We start from the raw sequence: 22,919 nt of genomic DNA on the forward strand, positions 1-22,919 counted from the left end.
TAATTTGGTTTATAAATTTATTCTCCCCAACTTAAACAATAATTTTATCGTTACGTATATTCTAAAACTTTAACTGTAACATGTATTACTTTTATAGTACGTATACACAAACTTTGAGGCGTATTTTGTTATTAGATTTAAAATTATGGGAAATTGAGAGTTTCATCATCTTAACTCTAATTTAGTTAGAATTAATTATATTCTAAGTAGTAGGTGTTATTTAATAGTTACAAAGTGTAAAGTTAAGTAAGTTAGTGGTTTCTGCTACAAAGTCTAAATATGTATAAGTTAGTGACGAGTTAATTTTCCTTCTTAATACAGTGTGGTTTATTTAAGATGTAACTGTTAACAATTCAATTTAATTGAATAAAAGTTATTTACTATATGGCTTGACTGAGATCTGCTATATTATTTTCTATACTCAAAAAATGAATAAAATAAAAATGAAGTATTTTATTTTGAACAATTTTTTTAATTATAAAAAAAATACTTACCTAGATTTATTTATTTGCATACTTGAAATAATTTATTTTGAATACATTGGTTTGTTATAAGCAGTGAGTAATTTACAAAAGAAAATTAAGGAAAGCCTATTATAAATTAATAATAATTAAAAAAAACAAAATATAAAATTAATGTGCAAATAGAATAAATGGTAATGAAATTTAAAAATATAAAATGAAATAAAATGAAACGAAATGGCATAAATTGGTATAAATTGTGAAATGATATGAAATGATATATTATGAAGTAATATGTAACAATATGAAATAATGTAAAATTTTATGAAATATTCATATATGAAATATCATAAAATATTTATTTTGAAATATGAAACACTACAAAATATTAAGAAATAATTTGAAATAATATGAAATAATGTGAAATATTATGAAATAATATGAAATGGTTTAAAATACTATGAATAATATGAAATAATATAGAATAATATGAAATAATTTGAATATTATGAAATATTATAAAATGATATGAAAATATGTGAAATTTTATGAAATATTATGAAATATTATGAAATATTATGAAATATTTTGAAATATTATGAAATATTATGAAATATTATGAAATATTATGAAATATTATGAAATATTATGAAATATTATGAAATATTATGAAATATTATGAAATATTATGAAATAATTTGAAAAAGGTAAAATATGAAAATATTTGAAATGTGAAATATTTTGAAATATTATGAGATAATTTGAAATAATATAAAATATTATGAAATAATTTGAAATAATATACAATATTATGAAGTATTATGAAATGTTATGAAATATTATGAAATATTATGAAATATTATGAAAAAAGTAAAATAATATGAAATAATGTGAAATAATATGAAAATTTGTGAAATATGAAAATATTTGAAATGTGAAATATTTTGAAATATTTTGAAATATTATGAGATAATTTGAAATAATATGAAATATTATGAAATATTATGAAATATTATGAAATATTATGAAATATTATGAAATATTATGAAATATTATGAAATATTATGAAATATTATGAATATTATGAAATATGAAAATATTTGAAATGTGAAATATTTTGAAATATTATGAGATAATTTGAAATAATATGAAATATTATGAAATATTATGAAATATTTTGAAATATTATGAAATATTATGAAATATTATGAAATATTATGAAATATTTTGAAATATTATGAAATATTATGAAATATTATGAAATATTATGAAATATTATGAAATATTATGAAATATTATGAAATATTATGAAATATTATGAAATATTATAAAATATTATGAAATATTATGAAATAACTTGAAAAAATGTGAAATAATATGAAAATTTGTGAAATATTATGGAATAATTCGAAATAATGTATTATAAAATATTATGAAATATTATGAAATATTATAAAATGTTATGAAATATTATGAAATATTATGAAATATTATGAAATATTATGAAATATTATGAAATAATTTGAAAAAAGTGAAATAATATGAAAAATTGTGAAATATTATGAAATATTTATCATTAAATAGTTTGAAATAAAATGAAATAATGTGAAATAATATGAAAATTTGTGAAATATGAAAATATTTGAAATGTGAAATATTTTGAAATATTATGAAATATTTGAAACATGGAATATTATGGAATTATATAAAATAATTTGAAATAATATGAAATACTACAAAATAATATGAAATGGTTAGAAACGATATGATTTGAAATAATATGAAATAATAGAAAATGATATATATAAAATGAGATGATATTAAAGGAAATGATATGATATTTATTTATGTATGCAATGTATACAATTATGCGGTGTTATTACAAGTCTCAACAACAAATTTGGTTTAGCAAATAGATTATGGGAAGCTAAGCGTTTCATCATCCTTACAGTAATTAAGTTAACACTGATTATATTATGATTAGTAGGTATTATTTAATAGATACAAAGTGCTAAACTTAGTTCGGTTAATAGTTTCAGCCGTAAAGTCGAAATATGGGACGCATTTATCGACGAGTTTTAATTTTGTAACTTAATGTATTCCAACCAAGTCTGCAATATTCATCATGGAATATTTTTTGCCGTTGTTTGTCGAGCTTAAAAGAGTGTGAATTGCTAAGTTAAGTCCACAAATTTAATGTAACAAGTTTTATATTACATCCATTAATTAAATATTTCACAAAATAAATTTCAACGGCTATTAATTGATATCATCATAAAATTTATTCAGTTTAATTTTAATACTCGATAATTAAAATTTTTCGGTTTTAACCGCCCGAATTATTTAAATCCCTTGAACAATAAAAATTCAATTTTAGGCTTGATTTAAATTAATTTAGCAATTTAAATTTTAGATTCATGTAATGTTTTTTTTCGGAGAAAATGAAAAATAAATAATCCTTGTTATTTAACGGGAGCTTACGTCGTTAATTAAATTTAATTTCCACGTAAAATCAGTTTAACATTCATATTTATAGCATTCAGTTTTTGTTATTTAAAACAACATTGCGAAACTTTAAATCGTTATCAACGGATATAACATTAAAATCATATGGAATAATGTAAATCAAACTGCTATTTAAAATGGCATTAAATGCTTGTTTATTTAGTTAAATTGGTTTTGTTTCAGTGTGTATATTGTTAAGAGGATTAAGCAGTGTGGCTTATGCAAATTGAACGCCGGAAATAAATACATTTTATTTCGATTTTCATTGTTATGGAAAACAATTTCGGCAACAACTTCCTCCATATTTGTAAAATGGAACCGTTAACGTTAAGAACGAATGTTGTACGGTCCTGCGGAAGGGATTTTTCCGGCTCGGGGCATAAGGATCAAAATACAGAAATCATAAAAGCTTTAAATGCTCCCCGGCTTTTATGTCACCCACGATACAGACAGGAACTAAAAGGTTTCGTAGACATTTGTTCCTGATGTTTATATTTTTTTTCTTCGCTACGTTTTTATTATTTGAAAGCACTTAACCTTTAATAATGCCACGGTCCAAGTATCTTTTATTAAAATGTTTGCTTGCCTTGTTTCTGTTTTCATACTTGGCTTGCTCCAAGACAGACCTACCTCACATGCAGCAACGTGGAAACTTCATTCAATTTACCACTCTCCACTCCATTTCGGAGTCATTTACTACGACTGGCTTACGGACACAATTACTTTCAAAATAAAACTATTGTTCCAATGTTTCTTATTGTTATGTACCAACAAACAATTTAACACTCAACACAGAGATATAAAAAAGGAAACCAACAAGGGTTAAGATTTTTTTATGAAATGTACTCAAATATTCATTAGTTCATTCAATACATTTTCGAATATTCGAATTAAATCAATAAATAATCAAATTTACATTGTTATCTTTACCTTAAATTATTCTTTAGTTACACTAATTTAATTAACTTTTTATTTTAAACTATATTAATATAATAATACCTTATTGATATCTGTTAAAAAAACAATAATCAAATTATTGTCCATATTTATGTGTATCTTAATATTATAAGTATAAAAAATACTATATTATAAATGTTTATACATTATTAATATTGGAATTTCCAATATTTAAATAAATTTATTCACCTTAAAATATTTTTAATTATGAATACTGTATAGTATTTTAAGTATTTTACATATATTAAAACTGTTCAAATGTTCTATTTAAATGAAAAAATATTCCAATATCTAATTATTGCATATATTTACTTTAAATTAGGTTTTTATCAATAAGGAACAGTGAACGTTATTTTAAATGTTATTTTGTTTGAAAATAAACTGATACATTACTAATTCGAATATTCTTATAATAAAATATATTTTTAATTATAAATAATACTGTACAATCATTTAACTATAATTTTATTTGAAATTTTATTTACAAATTATGAAAATTCAACTATTTAAATATTCGAATACCCGAATTTTTAATTTAAATAAAGAATATTTTAATATTTAATTGTTGTATATATTTACTTTAAATTAGGTTTTTGTTAATAATGAACACTGAAAAATAATTTGAAGGTCATTTTATTTGAAAATAAATTAATACATTACTAATTCGAATATTCTTTCTTATAATAAAATAATCGAATATCTGTTAACAGAAGAATATTCAAATATTTAAATACTGTATTTATATGATTACCATAAAGTATTTTTAGTTTTAAAAAATATTCGCAATTTAATTGGTATTGTAATTAAAATCTGTTCATGTATATATTTCATATTTTTGAATATATTTTTGAATAAAGGTTTGTACATTTAAATGAATAAATTAATTAATAATGTTAATTATTAATTAATATTTTTAATTATAAATAATACTGTACTATAATTAAAGTATCATTTTATTTGAAATTTTATTGACACATTATTAACATACAATTATTTAAATATTCGAATATTCGAATATCTATTTAAAATAAAGAATATTTCAATATTTAATTAGGTATTTAAATTTTTATTAATCACGAAGATTTAAAAGAAATGTGAAATTTTAAATTTTATTTAAAACTAAACTAATAATACGAATGAATAAATAAATGAATATTTAAATATTTTATTTATATTTTATCCTTAAATTATTTTTAGTTTTAAAAAATATTTAATAATTTAATTAATTTAATACTGTTTATAAATTGTTTATTCATTCATTCAATTATCTTTCAATATTGGAATATTCATAAAAATGAATAAATTTTACTTTACTGTGTGGTAATTTAAGAATCAATTTATTTGATTACACATTATTAATATTCATGTATCATATATACGAATACTTACCCGAATATTCGAATAACTATTTAGTTTTTGTATTTATTTAAGTTTTTATTTATAAGGAATTATATACGGTAATACATAATATATTCGTATAATAAAATAGTCGAATATCTATTAAAATTAATGAATATTCAATATTTAAATATCATTTATTCACTTACCTTAAATTATTTTATAGTTTTAAAAAATTCAGTGAACAGCAATTATTTTATTTGAAATTGTATTAACGCATTATTCGAATTATTACACTTAAATTCAAAGCTTTAAATGAAGCACTCACTCATGTTTAAAATTATTGATTTTGTACATAAATACTGCACCATTACTAATGCAACTTTTGACTTTTGTTGATTGAATAATAATGAAAATGCATTAACTATTTTTTGTAAAATTGTTATTTGTATGGATAAAATAACACATTTACTAAGAGTATATTGACTTTTAGCCATTCTGTGTGATTACAAATATTTTCATACAAAAAATACGAGTTTAAATTGAATTTTAATTGTGAAAAAAAATAATAGCGTTTGAATGAATTTTTTAATTTGCAAACGACCAATTGAACCGATAAATTCGATGCGTAACCGCAAAAGTCAATACATTGTTTTATCCCAATAATCCGTTAAAATATAAATACCAATTTGAATGTTACAATATATATTTTACGACTGTTTATTATCCAATAAAATTTTAGGCCTTGTAATGTTTTTTTTTTTTTTTTTAATGGAATTTGTTCGAGGGGGATGAAATCCAGTTGAAATGTTGTATTTAGTTTCGCGTTTAATGTTCGTCTTTTCGCCTTTGAAACGTGCTTTCTAAGCGGTGCCATTATAATTAGGTGCAATTACTGTTGTCGCTGACTGACCGCAACACGTACTACGTAATTTGCGACTACGGCAAATACGTTTCGAGTGTAACAGATTCCCGTACGATGTTCCAGTGTAAGAAGCAAAATTATTTCCGTCACGGGTGGTTCGATTCAGGGCACGTTCGATTTTTGTGCGAATAAATCGAAATTAGTTTTGGGGTGGGATTATTTGAACTTTCGCCTCTGTAAATTTAATAAAACTAATATGTTTTATGGTAATGAGCGGTATTCAAATGTACAATGAAGTGTGGTGTCTGAAAATAAATTTTTAAATAAAATCAAAAATCTAATTATTTTTTTGTTTCTCCTTTCATTTCATTTGTTGTTTACAAAAAATTACAAAAAAAACTATAAATAAATTAGAAGATTTTATTAATAATAAATTGAGTAAATTTATGAAAAAATAGATTTTTTTTTCATTAATTTATAAATTCCTTTATACAGTGGTGAAAAAAGTAATGGAATATTTACTTACTTGGCACAAATGTTACATAATGTTATGCCTAATCTGTTGCAGTATGAACAAATCTAATTTACTGTAAAATTCGTATGGATTTTAATCGTATGGATTTTGATCGTATGGAAAATGATCGTATGGAAAATGATCGTATGGATTTTGATCGTATGGATTTTGATCGTATGGATTTTGATCGTATGGAAAATGATCGTATGGATTTTGATCGTATGGAAAATGATCGTATGGATTTTGATCGTATGGAAAATGATCGTATGGATTTTGATCGTATGGAAAATGATCGTATGGATTTTGATCGTATGGAAAATGATCGTACGGATCTTGATCGTATAGAATTAGGTCACTTTACGTTTTTAGTAATTTCTCATGTTTTTAATGAATTTTTGAGATTTTAGTAGTTTTTTACGTTTTTAGTAAATTTTTAAAAACTAAATAGTTCGAGAGGACCGAAATTTCTTCCAATTTTGCTTTCACAAGAAATTTATTTCGCAATAATTTTCACACGAAATTTTTATAATTAAAAATTTTTTGTGAACAGCTTGTTTTTAAATAAAATCAAAAACTTAATTATTCACTGTGAGTTGCTTCATTTGATTTGTTGTTTACAAAAAATTATAAAAATAAAGACTATAAATAAATTTATAAAAAAATAGATTTCTTTCATTAATTTAAAAATTACTTTATACAGTGGTGGAAGTGGCATATTTGGCAAATTTTCCAGTCTTTTCTATCACTGTATATACTTTTAACATATCATATTAATATACTCATTTTAAACGCTTAAATATCAGCCAAATAGGCAATATTTTTATGTTTATGTAAAATTTTATTTTATTTATTTGACCACTTTTGGCGAAGACCATCCCATTGTGCACCCACCCCGGACGGACGATCAACGAAACTTATCACGTAACACTACAGTAAATTTGACCCATATACCATACGCGAACTGAATTAACCTCATCCTAAACAGTTGCAATTTTCTTTCTTAAACCGAATATTTTACGTTTACGAATTGAATTTTCCTCTTTGCCAGGTCGAATTAACGTTTTGCGGTAGCTACGTGCTGCGGTCGGCCGTGACAAATAGAAACTTCACATGGTTATACAATAATAGAAACGGTCCCGCACTACAGTTTCAAAGGTGAGGACGCAAACGTTTCAGCGCAAAACTAGACGTTAACTCAAACTGGAAATTATCCCACTACAAACGTATCCGAATAGGCCACTAACAAGTAAATTTAACCAGAACAAACAACCGCACAAAAAGTTGATCACATCTGTTCACATTTGGTATTTGAAATATGATGGTTTGTGTGTTTGAAACGGTTCGGAAAAATTTTCACGAATTGATTCTATTGTTTTTGTGCGGGCCGTTCGGTCGACGTTAATTCATCTAGTTGAATACGATAATGGTCTTTTAGAACGGATGAAATTTATTCGTGTAACTAAACACATTTTTGTTTGAAAATAGTAATATACTGTGTGCAGAAAACATACCTACATATAATTGATTTATTCCATTTTTTTTTCAGAAAAATATTACATAATAATAATGGTTAAAAAATTAAACAAAAATCTTAAAGCATAAATCTAATCATCAATCAACCAATCATCACTAAAGAATCTAAAGAATCTAAAGAATCTAAAGAATCTAAAGAATCTAAAGAATCTAAAGAATCTAAAGAATCTAAAGAATCTAAAGAATCTAAAGAATCTAAAGAATCTAAAGAATCTAAAGAATCTAAAGAATCTAAAGAATCTAAAGAATCTAAAGAATCTAAAGAATCTAAAGAATCTAAAGAATCTAAAGAATCTAAAGAATCTAAAGAATCTAAAGAATCTAAAGAATCTAAAGAATCTAAAGAATCTAAAGAATCTAAAGAATCTAAAGAATCTAAAGAATCTAAAGAATCTAAAGAATCTAAAGAATCTAAAGAATCTAAAGAATCTAAAGAATCTAAAGAATCTAAAGAATCTAAAGAATCTAAAGAATCTAAAGAATCTAAAGAATCTAAAGAATCTAAAGAATCTAAAGAATCTAAAGAATCTAAAGAATCTAAAGAATCTAAAGAATCTAAAGAATCTAAAGAATCTAAAGAATCTAAAGAATCTAAAGAATCTAAAGAATCTAAAGAATCTAAAGAATCTAAAGAATCTAAAGAATCTAAAGAATCAAAAGGATCTAAAGAATCAAAAGGATCTAAAGGATCTAAAGAATCTAAAGAATCTAAAGAATCTAAAGAATCTAAAGAATCTAAAGAATCTAAAGAATCTAAAGAATCTAAAGAATCTAAAGAATCTAAAGAATCTAAAGAATCTAAAGAATCTAAAGAATCTAAAGAATCTAAAGAATCTAAAGAATCTAAAGAATCTAAAGAATCTAAAGAATCTAAAGAATCTAAAGAAAGAATCTAAAGAATCTAAAGAATCTAAAGAATATGACACTCCACAACAAAGCGAGGATCACGTCTTTCTCCATTGTTTAAAATTATTTCTTCTTCGTACTATAGACATGTTAAACATTTAGCATAAATTTATAAATAAAACAAATTGTGACAAAAACGAAGTACAGACTTGTTTGAAATACTTTAATGATATAAAGAAAAAAGAACAAAAAACCGACAATACGTTTTCCGATTGACTTCAAATTTTAATCAATTCTTATTTCAATAGGTATCTACTTGTATATTAAATTTTATGAAAATATATGAATGCGTTTTTTTTTACAGTTAATATATAAGTTTCAATACGAAAATGCTCTGAATGACATAATTTTAATTATTATACTTTTTGAATATATCTCTTTGTACATGTAATATTAAAAATTTTATTGTTTAATTTTCTTTTTATCCTGAACTTGAATGAAGGAACTTTTATCTAGAAGTTAATTAAAATATAGTACATTAATTACTGTCAGTTTGCAGTTTTAAATTAATTTCAATTTCAATACATAAAATGTTTCATTGGAAATTCTATGATTTTATTACTAATTACTTTATCACTAAATCAAAAATTTATTTACATTAAATTTAAATTAAAAAGGAACAACTGAATTCGCTGATATCAAATGAATAGATTTTAAAAAATTTAAAAGAAACCGTCTATATATTATATAATTATTTAATCGTGTCTCATAAACATTTACTATTGTTGTTTGATAATTTATTATAGAAACCAAGATATTCTTGTTCTATAAAATTGCATTTAAGCTATTTTTTAAAGTTAGGTGAAATAAAGGCTAATAATAACTTTCTTATTATACTTATTGTTCTATTAACACGTTAAATGGGCACTCACCATTACTAAAACCAGCATGCATCGACGCACCCACCATATTTTTAAATGCAGGCGCATCCGCCAAATTTTAAAACCGGTACGCATTCGCCATAATTTTAAATATTCGCGCATTCACCACATTTTAACATGTCAAAGCACATTCGCGACAGAAAAGAAATAATTACTATTGTTGTTTGATACTGTATTATAAAAATTACTATATTTTTATTCTATAAAATGTTACATATATTTTCCTGAATTGAGCTGAACATAAAATCACAAACTTTAATTTTGAAAAAGATTTTTAATGTGTTATTTAATTTAACATTAACACCGTATATAATATCCTTTTTGTTTTATAATTTTGGCCCATCTCTGTTGCTATATTCTTTCAAGCTTCAGCTGAATTGCTGTGATGAGTTCATTTAAATTTGTAAAATTTTTATGTTGAATTTTCTTTAGAGTTGATACCTGGAGATTGGGACAAGCAAGATAAAACATCGATGCTTTGGTCTTTTAACTAATTCGTCACAATTTTGGATTTGTGTTTGGGATCGTTTTCATGTTGAAACACATTTATTTAGAGCACCATTTCTTCAATATATGTAAGCAAATTGTTGTAATATATCCTTGTACATAAATCAGTATAAGGGTGCCTGTACTGAAGCATCCCCATAGAATAATTGAACAGCCACCATGTTTTACTGAGGGTATAAAAAACTTTTTGTGTAGTTTTGTCCCTGTAGGATATTTAACATAATCAGAACCTTCATTATTTTATAATTTATTTTATTATTAACGAACCCTCATTCACTAACCATCTTATAGTCTTTGAAATAATTTCACTAAGTCCCATTTTCTCCAGGTTGGCTTTAATTTCAGTTTCTTTCAAGATTTTTTCACGGCTACATAGTCACAACATCCAGTGGCATCCACTTCAAGTAGTATAGCTTTAAATCAAATTAAAAAATATAAAAATTAATGTTGGTCACACGCATAAGTTTCTGCCCCATAGTGGGGTGGAAGTTGGAGAAACAGGAGCCAAGTGATCTGTATAAATCGATAAGATGTGTTTTGTTAATAAACACAATCTATTTTCCAAGGGAAATCAACAAGTAACGGCGCCAAAATAAAAAACCCAACTCCCACCCAACTGACAAGTTCTTATCGCTAAACGGTCCCGGATCTGTAATTGGCGAATTCCAATCTGGAACGTGAAGTGGCCAGACACTCGTCATTCAGTTCCAGTTATCTTTTCATAGACAGCTACACGGTGAAACGGCTCGAGGGGATGGGTCGGTTGGTGGAAGATCGCTTAATTAAAATTTAAGTGTGCCGAGTGTGGATTTATGGTTTCAAATGGGAATTTGCTTTACATCGGGGACGTTTTGCATAAATTTTGTGACGTTTAAGGAAACGTACGTCGACACTTTGCACGGATAGCGTAACCGACACCACGCCGTGCCCCACGTTAAATGTACGGTTTTATGGAAACGGCACACGTTGCGGGAACACGTTTAATAATTTTTTAATGGAAACTTGCACTTAACGTCAGCCGTAATTAAAACGACGACAGCTGAATGTGATTATAATCGACGTAGACTTATAAAAAAAAATAATTATCTAACTGGAATTGCTTAAATCCTTTAATTTTTCATATATTAAATTTTCAATTTATATTAATTTAATTTATTTATTTAAGTTAGAAAATATATACAGAGGTGGCCATAGAATTGGCACAAAAATTTCAAACAATTCTAATTCAAACATGCGTCCAAAGTTATTCAAAATTGGTTAAAAATTAACCAAGTTGAAATTTTCGATTGGCCTGCTCAAAATCTGCATCTAAATCCAATTGAAAACTGACGGAGTGACATTAAGTCTCGATTAAAACACCAAAAACCATCAAATTTAGATAAATTGTGGTTATTATTTGAAGAGTCATTGTTTACAGGCGATTATAACAATAATATATTAACAATTTCTTTAAGTTATTTATAAATTAATTAATAAATATATATTTTTTAAATGTATTTTGTTTAAGATTTAATTTAAGTAGAAATTATTTTCATTAGATACATAATGAATAATTGTAGAAAAAATACACTCAATTATTTTAGATAAACTATACAATATTGTAATTTTACATATATTAAAATATTTTTATTTTTTTTAGTAATATATTTAATTCAAAATTATTCCTATGAATATCATATTTTTAAATTTACATATTTTAAAAATTCGAAAATGGAATAATAAAATATATTTTTTAATTTAAATTTTTAAATTTAATTTAATTAAATTTAATTAATTAAATTAGTAGTTTTAAACATGTTTTGTCCAATTATTAATTAGTCATTGTTTACAGGTGGTTATAACAACAATATATTAACAATTTTTTTTTTAAGTTATTTATAAATTAATTAATAAATATATATTTTTTAAATATGTTTTATTTCTGTGAGTAGCCACATTGTGTACAATTTTGTTTAAGATTTAATTTAAGTAGAAATTATTTTCTTTAGGTAGAAAATGAATAATTGTAGAAAAAACATACTCAATTATTTTAGATAAACTATACAATATTGTAATTTTACATATATTAAAATATTTTTACTTTTTTTAGTAATATATTAAATTCAAAATTATTCCTATGAATATCATACTTTTAAATTTACATATTTTAAAAATTCGAAAAAGGAATAATAAAATATATTTTTTTATTTTAAATTTTTAAATTTAATTTAATTAAATTTAATTAATTAAATTAGTAGTTTTAAACATGTTTTCTCCAATTATTAATTAGTCATATTTACAGGCGGTTATAACAACAATATATTAACAATTTTTTTAAGTTGTTTATAAATTAATTAATAAATATATATTTTTTAAATGTGTTCTATTTCTGTGAGTAAACACATTGTGCACAATTTTGTTTAAGATTTAATTTAAGTAGAAAGTATTTTCATTAGATACAAAATGAATAATTGTAGAAAAAACATACTCAATTATTTTAGATAAACTATACAATATCATAATTTTACATATATTAAAATATTCTTAAACATGTTTTGTCCAATTATTTATTAGTCGTTGTTTACAGACGGTTATAACAACAATATATTAACAATTTTTGTTAGCCACATTGTGCACAATTTTGTTTAAAATTTAATTTAAGTAGAAATTATTTTCATTAGAAACAAAATGAATAATTGTAGAAAGAATATACTCAATTATTTTAGATCAACAATATTGTAATTTTACATATATTAAAATATTTTTATTTTTTAATTTATATATTTTAAAAATTCGAAAATGGAATAATAAATTATATTTTTTAAATTTTTAAATTTAATTTAATAAAATTAATAGTTTTAAACATGTTTTGCCCAATGAAAGCATTACAACATAAAACAATTTAATTTAAATATAAATTGTGGATTTTATACTTTAATATATTGTATCTATTAATATTTTTAGTGAGTTTGAAGGGACCCCTATGCAAATATTTTAATTTGGCGTCTTCGGTAATTTATTCATTCAAAAACCTCTGATCCAGAACAAATGAAAAGAAAGTTCTGGGGGGCACCGGGGGGTATCTGGTAGCAGGTCTTGCACGATGCAAACTTAAAATTTGGCAAGTTTGATGTGGTGAATTGGGGAAGGTAGGCAGTTAGGCAGTTGAACAGTTAAGGCAGTTAAGTTAGGTAGGATGCAGTGGCGTGGGCCGGGGGGTTGGATGGTGGATGGTGCATGAATGTGGGACCAGTCGTAGCCGCGGCCGTAGCGCCAGAAAGTTTGGGGGCGTCGACTGTTGTAGAGAGAAGGGGTAGAGGGTAGAGGGATAGAGAGCGATGAGGTATTTGCCCAGGAGCAGCACAGCAGGGCTGCCATTGCCTGCTGGCAACCCTATTTCATGCTTTAGTCTTTCGCAATCTCGCATGAGATGCAGTCGTAAGCTCGAACTCGGCATATCATCGTGTACGTATCTACGCTAACAGAATGGCAACACACTACTTAACCTGATTTAGTACGACACTAGCACTTGTTTATTTATTATTACACGCTGATGCAAATTGTCACATTTTAGACGACTTGTCAATTATTAAGATGATTTTTCTTTAATATTTGCACCTTTCAAATTAAAGCACCGTAGTTTCTTGCACACAACAGAAGAACAACTAACAAGGTAATTTCATTTTTCTAATTTATAAATTGTGTATATATATATATGTTTTTATTTATTAATATTAACTTAATTTATTTTAAAAAAGCATGACCATTTTAAATTTATTTTATAAATTAAATGCACGTGTTTATTTACGTTAGATTTTCAGATATGTGCGTTTCAGCGATTGTTTTCAGTCCATTCATGAAAACTCTGTTTGTAATTTTTAAATTTAATCAATTTATATGTTTTGCTTGTATTTCGAGTTTGTTTACCGATATTCCATATTTTTAATATTATTTTATTATATAAAATATAAATTAAATAAATAAAACACATTTAAACATCCTTTACAAAAACAATTTTAATTGGCCTGAAATGTTATTCATTTCATAAAAAAATATTTTCCATTCCAATTTTAGAATTTTATTAATGTGATATAAATTGTATTACTGAAAATATTTATAAATATATTTTATATTTTATTTGATCTGAAAATATTTTCGAATCGTGGTGTTTTTTACATTCAGAAGATGTAATTACTAAACAACCTTTATATATATATTTATTAAAAAAAAGTTATTCAATATAATTTAAACTATTTTATATTATAATATAACATTATATTATTTTACATGTATAAAATTTAATAACATATTTTTATAATTATAAAATTTGGTGTAAATTAATATTTGTAATAAAAGCATTAAATAACAAATTTTAAATAAAATTATTTATTTAAAATAAAAAATATAAATAAAAATAAATTTTGGTAATAAATTTAAACAAAATTAAATCAAAAGCATTATTAAAATAACAGAAATGACAAATTAATTTTTAATAGTTTTTTTTTTTTCATTTTTAATTAACATTAATGGGAAACAAATTTTTTTAAAAATTAATAAAATATCAGAAAAATATATTGACTACAATTCAATATTAAATATTTTTTTAATATCGGACATGATAATTGTTTATTTTTTTTAAATTAAATCAAAATGAACAAAACTTCTTTTCAAAAGCTAATAAAATATCAAAAAAATTATATAAAATATTCATTAAATTGTTATTTAATGTCTCCTCAGTTATTTTAAAGTTATAAATTAATTTATAATATATATTGTTTATTTTTTATTAAAAGTAAATGAATAAAAATATTTTTTGAAGCTAATAAAATATCAAAAAAAAAAAATATTAAGCCTATTAAATACAGTTCAAAATTGAAATTTGTTAAAATAACAGAAAAGACAATTTAATTTATATCATATTTTGTTTATTTTTATTAAATTAAATTGAAATGAACAAAAATCTTTTTAAAAGCCAATTGAATATCAAAAGAAAAATATATATATAAAATATTTATTAAATACGGTTCAAAATTGAGTATTATTGAAATAACTAAGAAGACAATTTAATTTTTAGCATATTTTATTAAATTAAAACGAAATGAACAAAAATCCCTATTAAAAGCTAATGAAATACCATAAATATATAAATAAAATATTCATTAAATACAGTTCAAAATTGGAAATTATTAAAGTAAATGAAAAGACAAATTTATTTATAATATATTTCATTTATTTTTTATTAAATTAAAACGAAATAAACAAAAATATTTTTTAAAAGCTAATGAAATATCATAAATATATAAATAAAACATTAATGAATGTTTTATTTATATATTTAATGAAATAAAGTTCAAAATTGAAAATTATTAAAATAACAAAGAAGATAAATTAATTTAAAATATATTTTGTTAATTTTTTATTAAATTAAATCGAAATGAACAAAAATCTCTTTCAAAAGCTAATAACATAAAAAAATTACGTTGCATATTTATTAAATATTAAAAATTACTAAAGAAACAAAGAAGACAAATAATTTATAATAAATTTTGTATATTTTTATTAAATTGAAATGAACAAAAATTTTTTTTAAAAGCTAATAAAATATCAAAAATATTATATAAAAAATTTATTAAAAAATTAATTATTAATACATTTTGTTTTTTTTTTAATAAATTAAATGGAAAAAAAACAAAAAGCTAATAAAATAAAAAAAATATATTAAATGTTTATTAAATAGACTTGACAATTAAATATTACTAAAAAATAGAGAAAACAAATAATTTATATTTTGTTTATTTTATATTAAATTAATTCTAAATGAAAGATAATAAAATATAAAAAAATATATATTAACTACCTATTAAATACAGTTCAAAATTGAAAATAGTTAAAATAACAGAAAAAGATTAAAATTCTTTCTAAAAACTATAACTTACTATATATAAATTGATTTACAGTTTTTTTTTTTTAATTTTCAATATTGAAATTTTTTTACTACAAATTTAAATGATAAATTTAAATGCAAATTAAAGATTAATTATACTTTAAAAATTTAATTTTACTATTACTACTCATTTTTATTTAAATTGTGCAATTTTTAATTTATAACAATTTTATTTCTATTAATAATTAATAGATAAAAATATATTCTCAAATAATCGTTTTGTATAAAATAATTAATATTATTTTTAAAAATAAATAATTATTTTTCACATTTTTGTACCTAAAATATATATGTTATAAAGTAAAATGAAAAAACATCTATAAATATTTAAATAAGTACTTCACTAAATTATGAAATATAGAAGCCTCCTGAAACAAACAATGCGACTGAAGTCAACTAAATGAATTTTCTCGGTGACAAGTGAACGAAACAAAACAAAAAAAAATAAACGACACCTACATCTAGACAATGAAAAAATTAATTATAAAATACTCAACTAAAGACCACCAACATAAATTACATTTCAAGTTTGGTGTTTACAGGCAAAATTAATAATTTGCCTGAAAACAGACCGGGGACTGTAACGCGTACCCTTAATCTAAACGTATTATCTTAAATAATATTCAACATTAAGCAATGTTAAACAAACAGGGTTTATTACCATAAAAGTTTAGCCGACCAAATTTTAATTGCCCCCAACTTCAAACCGCGAACCAATTACAGTTTGAAACGTCGAACAGTGAAATTAAAAACATTTCATGGCCCAAAATCGTTTATCCTTATTATTCAGCGTCGCATTCCCAGTAATGAACATTGTTGATTTGTTTATTTGTGTTTGGATATCGTACATAAATCAAACAATAGCACTAATTTGAATAGACAATCCCACCGTATCAAATATTCAGGGATCCGTTCGGCAAATAAAAAAAGGCACAAACTGTTTAATATGAATGGACGCATGAATTAGAATATTAATACGTCGTCACAATGTATATATACATTGGCTTGCATGAGTAATAATTCGAAACAGCCAAAAAAATAAAAACGCGTAGTCGTCGTCATTAATCCCCGGCATTTATCAACATTAATGGATTTTCGTTTACGGATTGATCGGAGCTGGTGGAGAGTTTTTGTACATGGTCTTCAGCTTCGTCACATGAAAATAAAACGATTCTGGCTCACGCACCGGCTCGCGAACCTTCAAATTCTAATTAAAGCCGATTGAAAACGTTAAACACGCCCGAACGTCGTTGATCGACGATATATTTTAATTTTACATTTTTCCCGTTAACTACGTTGATTGATGCTTTTTTAACGTGGTTTTGTTGTTAAGCTAATCAACAATGGGGGAGCGCAACCGGTCTAATTTGTTAAGTGGTGCAAACTTCATTAGTTTGCTTCGGATGTATGAAAAAATACAATAAAAGTACAATTCTCGATGTTTAGTTTCGTGAACTCGTTGCGTTCCATTTTAAAAGTGGAAAAGTTGAGTTTTATGACGTGCATTACCTTATTTCTTTCATTTTAGAAGATAGTTAGTGTACATTGTTGCTTTTTACGGCCTCCATGGTCTGTTTCAATGAGGCGAACTTGTATTGATCGGGTAAAGATAAGAAAACTTGTCCATATTACTTTGTTTATATCGGGAAGTTTTGCATGGACCATTAGGAATTTGTTGAAGTGCGGAAGCAGTCCATTAAAACTTTCAAGATATGAAGAAGAGCTTCGGTAACTCAATATGTACTCAGTGACAGAAAATAGAACGCTCACATTCAGTGGATAAGTTGAATTATTATTATAATTTTAATAAACAATATTGTAGAGTGCATAAATTAAACAAAATTGTAGAACTTTTAAACCAGTAATAAAACTAATTTCATCAAATAAAACAAAATTAATTAAAATAAAAAAAACATAACATTAACAGCTACATTTTTCCAATCAGTACTTGGCCTCCTCTTGCTCTACGAACAGCTTCCACCCTCCTTGACAGACTCCAAATTAGTGAGCGAATAAATTCTTGATCCACAGCCAGCCAATCTTCTCTAAAATCATTAGCAAACTTCTCCAAATTTTGAGGTTGGTGATTTAGAGTGTAAATTTGTCTTTGAAGATGGTCCCATACGTGTTCAATTGGATTGCAGTCTGGTGATCGTGGAGGCCACTATATATGAGTAATGTCATGATTTTTCAACGACAAATTTATGTCTGGAACGTTGAGGTTGGGCATTATTGTCTACAACAACGAAATCTGGTCCAAATTTTTGAGCAAATGGAACAATAATTGGTAGAATAACTCAGTCGTGATATCGACGAGCATTTATAGTTCCTTAGTTTAATATGAGCAACTCAACAATGTGTGTGTCTCTAAAGAAAGTCCACCCCACACTATTACAGAAACATCTCTACAAGCAATAGTTAGAGCCATGTTTTGCTCATGATATCTCTCACCAGGTTCACGTCTTGTCCAAATAGGTTTATCCCTGTTTAACAGGGAGTGTCGAAAACGTCTTCTGACTCTAAAACCAGCTTCATGTAACCTTCTTCTGATGGTAGACAGACTTACAGTGATTCCTACGTCTACATGAAGCCTTGATGAAGAAAATGTGCAGAAATAATCTGCTAACGGTTCTGTCTTGTGGTTATTGTTACCTCCTTGTTGTACATCAATATTACCAGTTTGCCAATAAGGTTTTCAAGCAATATTTGCTACACTTTGTGAGACATTTGAGCTACTTATTGTTGACTCAGACTGACATGTTTCAAAATTGCAATTACAGCAACAAAATCTTCAGAAGAAAGTCTTCTTTGAGGCATTTTACGGTGTTAAACAATAGATAAATTAAGAATGAAGCGAAGAAGAAATGGAATTTTGTTTATTTTTAAGTATATTAAATATACAAAATGTAAATTTAATCTAGGAAATTTAAATTGTCCACTCTAAATGAAGTATTTCCTGCATCACTCAGTACATTTCCTGAATAGCATCTGCACGAACAAGAAGCGACGGCCATACTTTATCAAAATGTTGAGATTATGTGAACAACAATGGGGCTTGAAATGAAATTAATTCTAAATAATGAACTTCACGTGGGAGTTAATGACCTTAAAGTTTCGCCATCACTCCACATTCCCGGCAACTCGAATGGACCGTGTATTTTTCGTGTTACCACATGTTTCGGTGTGTTCTACGATTTCGTTATAAAAATAAAAATCGAAATCAACGTGTGGCACATTTCATAAATTACATCGGCTTTTGCCCAACAATAAACTTTTAAAGCCTTTCAAATTTGTCCCCCACGCAACAAATATGCATACAAAAGAACTAAAAATAATGGCCGATACCCGATGTCGAATACAAACACCCCTCTTTACAATTACTTTAACACTTCTGTCACAGCATTCGGTGTTTTCCGATTCATGTGCAAAGAACGAGTGTATGTAAGTAATTACTTTTATGGTTTTCTTTTATGCTCTTCCGTTAGACATTTTCAGCCGGTGTGATTTATTATTTCATTATATTTTCCAGTCACGAATTTAATTATCTTTTCGCAGTAAGGGGACACTTATTAGTGTTCAGCTCAACAGGCAGTTCCTTAACTGGATGTCCAAAAACTCGATTTTGTCCATTGTATTAAATTATACCCATACGACTGGGACGACGGGTTTCTCATTTTAAAATCTCGCCGACGAAATGGGGCAAGCAGTTTCAGGAAGCTGAACCATTTTTGTGATGGAGATAAAATTTTTAATAAACACATTGTTTTACAAAGAATTTTATGCCTTCTAATAAAGATTACTAAATCTGAATAAAGTCACATTTCTAGAGAAAAAGTATTGATTCAAATTTTTCAATACTTTATACGTTTTTTTTTTGCTTTTTTTGTCACACGTCTTAAAAATGTAGGAAATATTACAATAGTTTAAACCCACATTTTAATCTAATTTGGTTGGTCAAAAAAACTATTTAACAATACTCTTAATAATAAGAATTTATTCTTAGGAGAGTTTATATTATTTTACTGAATATCACACTTTCACTGTAAGGAAAGGAACATGGCAATGTTATTAACAAATATGACACAGTAAACACAATTGAGAATACAGTAAGAAAACGTCCTAACAAAAAGCTAACTCCTTTTATAGACAGACAAATGGGAAGAATCAATAAACGAAATCCTTTCTTGTCTTCGAGGCAAATAAAAAATGAATTAATTGAATCGTACATCAGTGTGTCTAGTAGAATAACTTGCAATGACCTATTTTAGTAAAGAAACCATTGATATAAAAAAGTGATGAATCCATGTTCAATAGAATAGGATCAGATGGTGAATATCAAAAAAACTTTGAAACACTGTGGAGGAAACGTTGGGAGTGGGATTCCTTTTCTTGGCATGGTATAGTACTATTACAGGAAATTGTTGGTAAAATGGACTGTTTTATGTATAGCAACATCATGAGAAATGTAATAGAACCATTTGCCAACAGATAATTTATCAGTGACATGGATTTTTATGTATGATAATGTTCTAAAGAATACGTTCAAAGTTGTACAAAATTGGTTAAAAGGTGTTGAAGTTCTCGATTGGCCAGTTCAAAGTCCGGATCTGAATCCAATTGAAAACTTATGGAACGACGTGAAATCTCGATTAAAAGACCAAAAATCATCAAATTTGTGGTTATTAATTGAAGAGTTGTTGAATTTAATTTCAAACGACCGTTGTCAATATCTCGTTGAATCTAAGTTATAATGTATAAATTATTGAATTTATGTGAGCATTTATTTTGTTTCAGGTTCAATTTAAATAGAAATTATTTTGATTTAGGTACAAAATGAATAATTATAGTAAGAATTGCATAGTGTAATTATATTAAAATAAAATGTTTCTGTATATTTTTTTTATAAATACAATTCCATTTATTATATTATTTTCTTCTCTTTAAAAATTTTTATTAGAATCTAATAACGTCAAACAATATTTTTAAACACTTAACACATTTTACTGTAGAAAACAATCGGTGGAATCACATTTTTAAAACTAAAAGGTAACAATAATTACAGAAGTCTTAAATTATTAGCATAAATATGTGTTAAACATAGTATCCTGCAAAAAAAACTAATAATTATGGTTTCATTATTTATTAAAATGTACTTAACACATTTTACTGTAGAAAATAATCTATAGAATCATATTTTCAAAACTAATAGGTCACAATAATTACAGAAAAGTCTTAAATTATTAGTGTAAGTATGTGTTAAACATGTTCTTCAGCAAAGAAAAAGATAATTAGAGTTTCATCATTTATTAAAATATACTTAACACATTTTTCTGTAGAAAACAATCGGTGGAATCGCATTTTCAAAACTAAAAGATGATAATAATTACAGAAGTCTTAAATTAATAGTATAAATATGTGTTAAACATAGTATCCTGCAAAAAAAACCTAATAATTATAGTTTCATCAGTTATTAAAATATACTTAACACATTTCACTGTGGAAAATAATCAGTAGAATCACATTTGCAAAACTAAAACGTCACAATAATTACAAAAAGTCTTAAATTATTAGTGTAAGTATGTGTTAAACATGTTCTTCAGCATAATCATTATTTATTAAAATATACTTAACACATTTTACTGTAGAAAACAATCGGTGGAATCACATTTTCAAAACTAAAACGTCACAATAATTACAGAAGTCTTAAACTATTAGTATAAATATGTGTTAAACATAGTTATTTCTCTATCCAGCACTGTATATATATACACTGTATATTTTTTTATAAATACTATTCATATATATTCAATTTATTATATTATTTTCTTCTGTTTAAAAATTTTTATTAGAATCTAATAATGTCAAACACTATTTTTAAACACAGTTTTATATTTATTAAATTTTATTTTGCTAGTAACATTGTTTACAACAAGCTTAAGAGGTGCAGTTAATAACTAATTAATTTTTAAAAATAATCTAAACATGAAATTACTATATTTACACAAAACAAAATATGTCGGATTGTTTAAATTATTAGTCTAAGCCCACATCATAAATTTTTCAAAACGTATATTTTCGGGTCTAAATCCCCCATAACTGAAGCTTTATCGCTAAACCCTGAATATATTTTATTGTCGTATGTTACGGATTACGAACTGGATTTGAAGGGAGAGAGATTCGAAAATTCACAAATAATAATGGCAGCGTGAGGATTTAAAATTATTAAAGAATTTTAATAACAGTTTCCTTTCGGTCCAAGATCGTATCATTCCTTTTATAATGATTTGAAAAAGACGGTATATTTACTCTATGACATTTCCGAAAGGCCATGAACATCGTATAAATTATTCCGTCCGCCTTGAAAATTTTAATATCAGTTTTCCAGAAAGCCAGACCACAAAATCAAAACGCAAAAGCTAATCTTGTTTGCTTAAGCACCTTCTTTTAAGCCTCGAAACAAAAAAAAGCTTAAACTAAGTTACACAGAATTAAAGTTCCTTATAACAAGATAAGCTCCTTGACACCGTAA

The 22,919-nt window shown here is 24.9% G+C and overlaps 1 protein-coding gene across 3 annotated transcripts in view; it reads left to right on the plus strand.

The window, feature by feature from the left end:
• The first annotated feature begins 13,889 nt into the window (after positions 1-13,889).
• LOC109608369 (uncharacterized) overlaps positions 13,890-22,919 on the plus strand; it is a 49,253-nt gene continuing 40,223 nt past the window's right edge. The window contains exons 1-2 of one of the 3 annotated variants that reach the window (XM_049961554.1): positions 13,932-13,960; positions 14,021-14,119. The gene's annotated coding sequence lies outside the window, so the exon portion shown is untranslated. Of the gene's footprint in view, positions 14,120-22,919 lie in introns of all 3 variants that reach the window. The other 2 variants (XM_020024792.2, XM_049961555.1) reach the window with 2 other exon arrangements.

Source organism: Aethina tumida, chromosome 1 (assembly GCF_024364675.1).
Source record: "Aethina tumida isolate Nest 87 chromosome 1, icAetTumi1.1, whole genome shotgun sequence".
Classification (NCBI taxonomy): Eukaryota; Metazoa; Arthropoda; class Insecta; order Coleoptera; family Nitidulidae; genus Aethina; species Aethina tumida.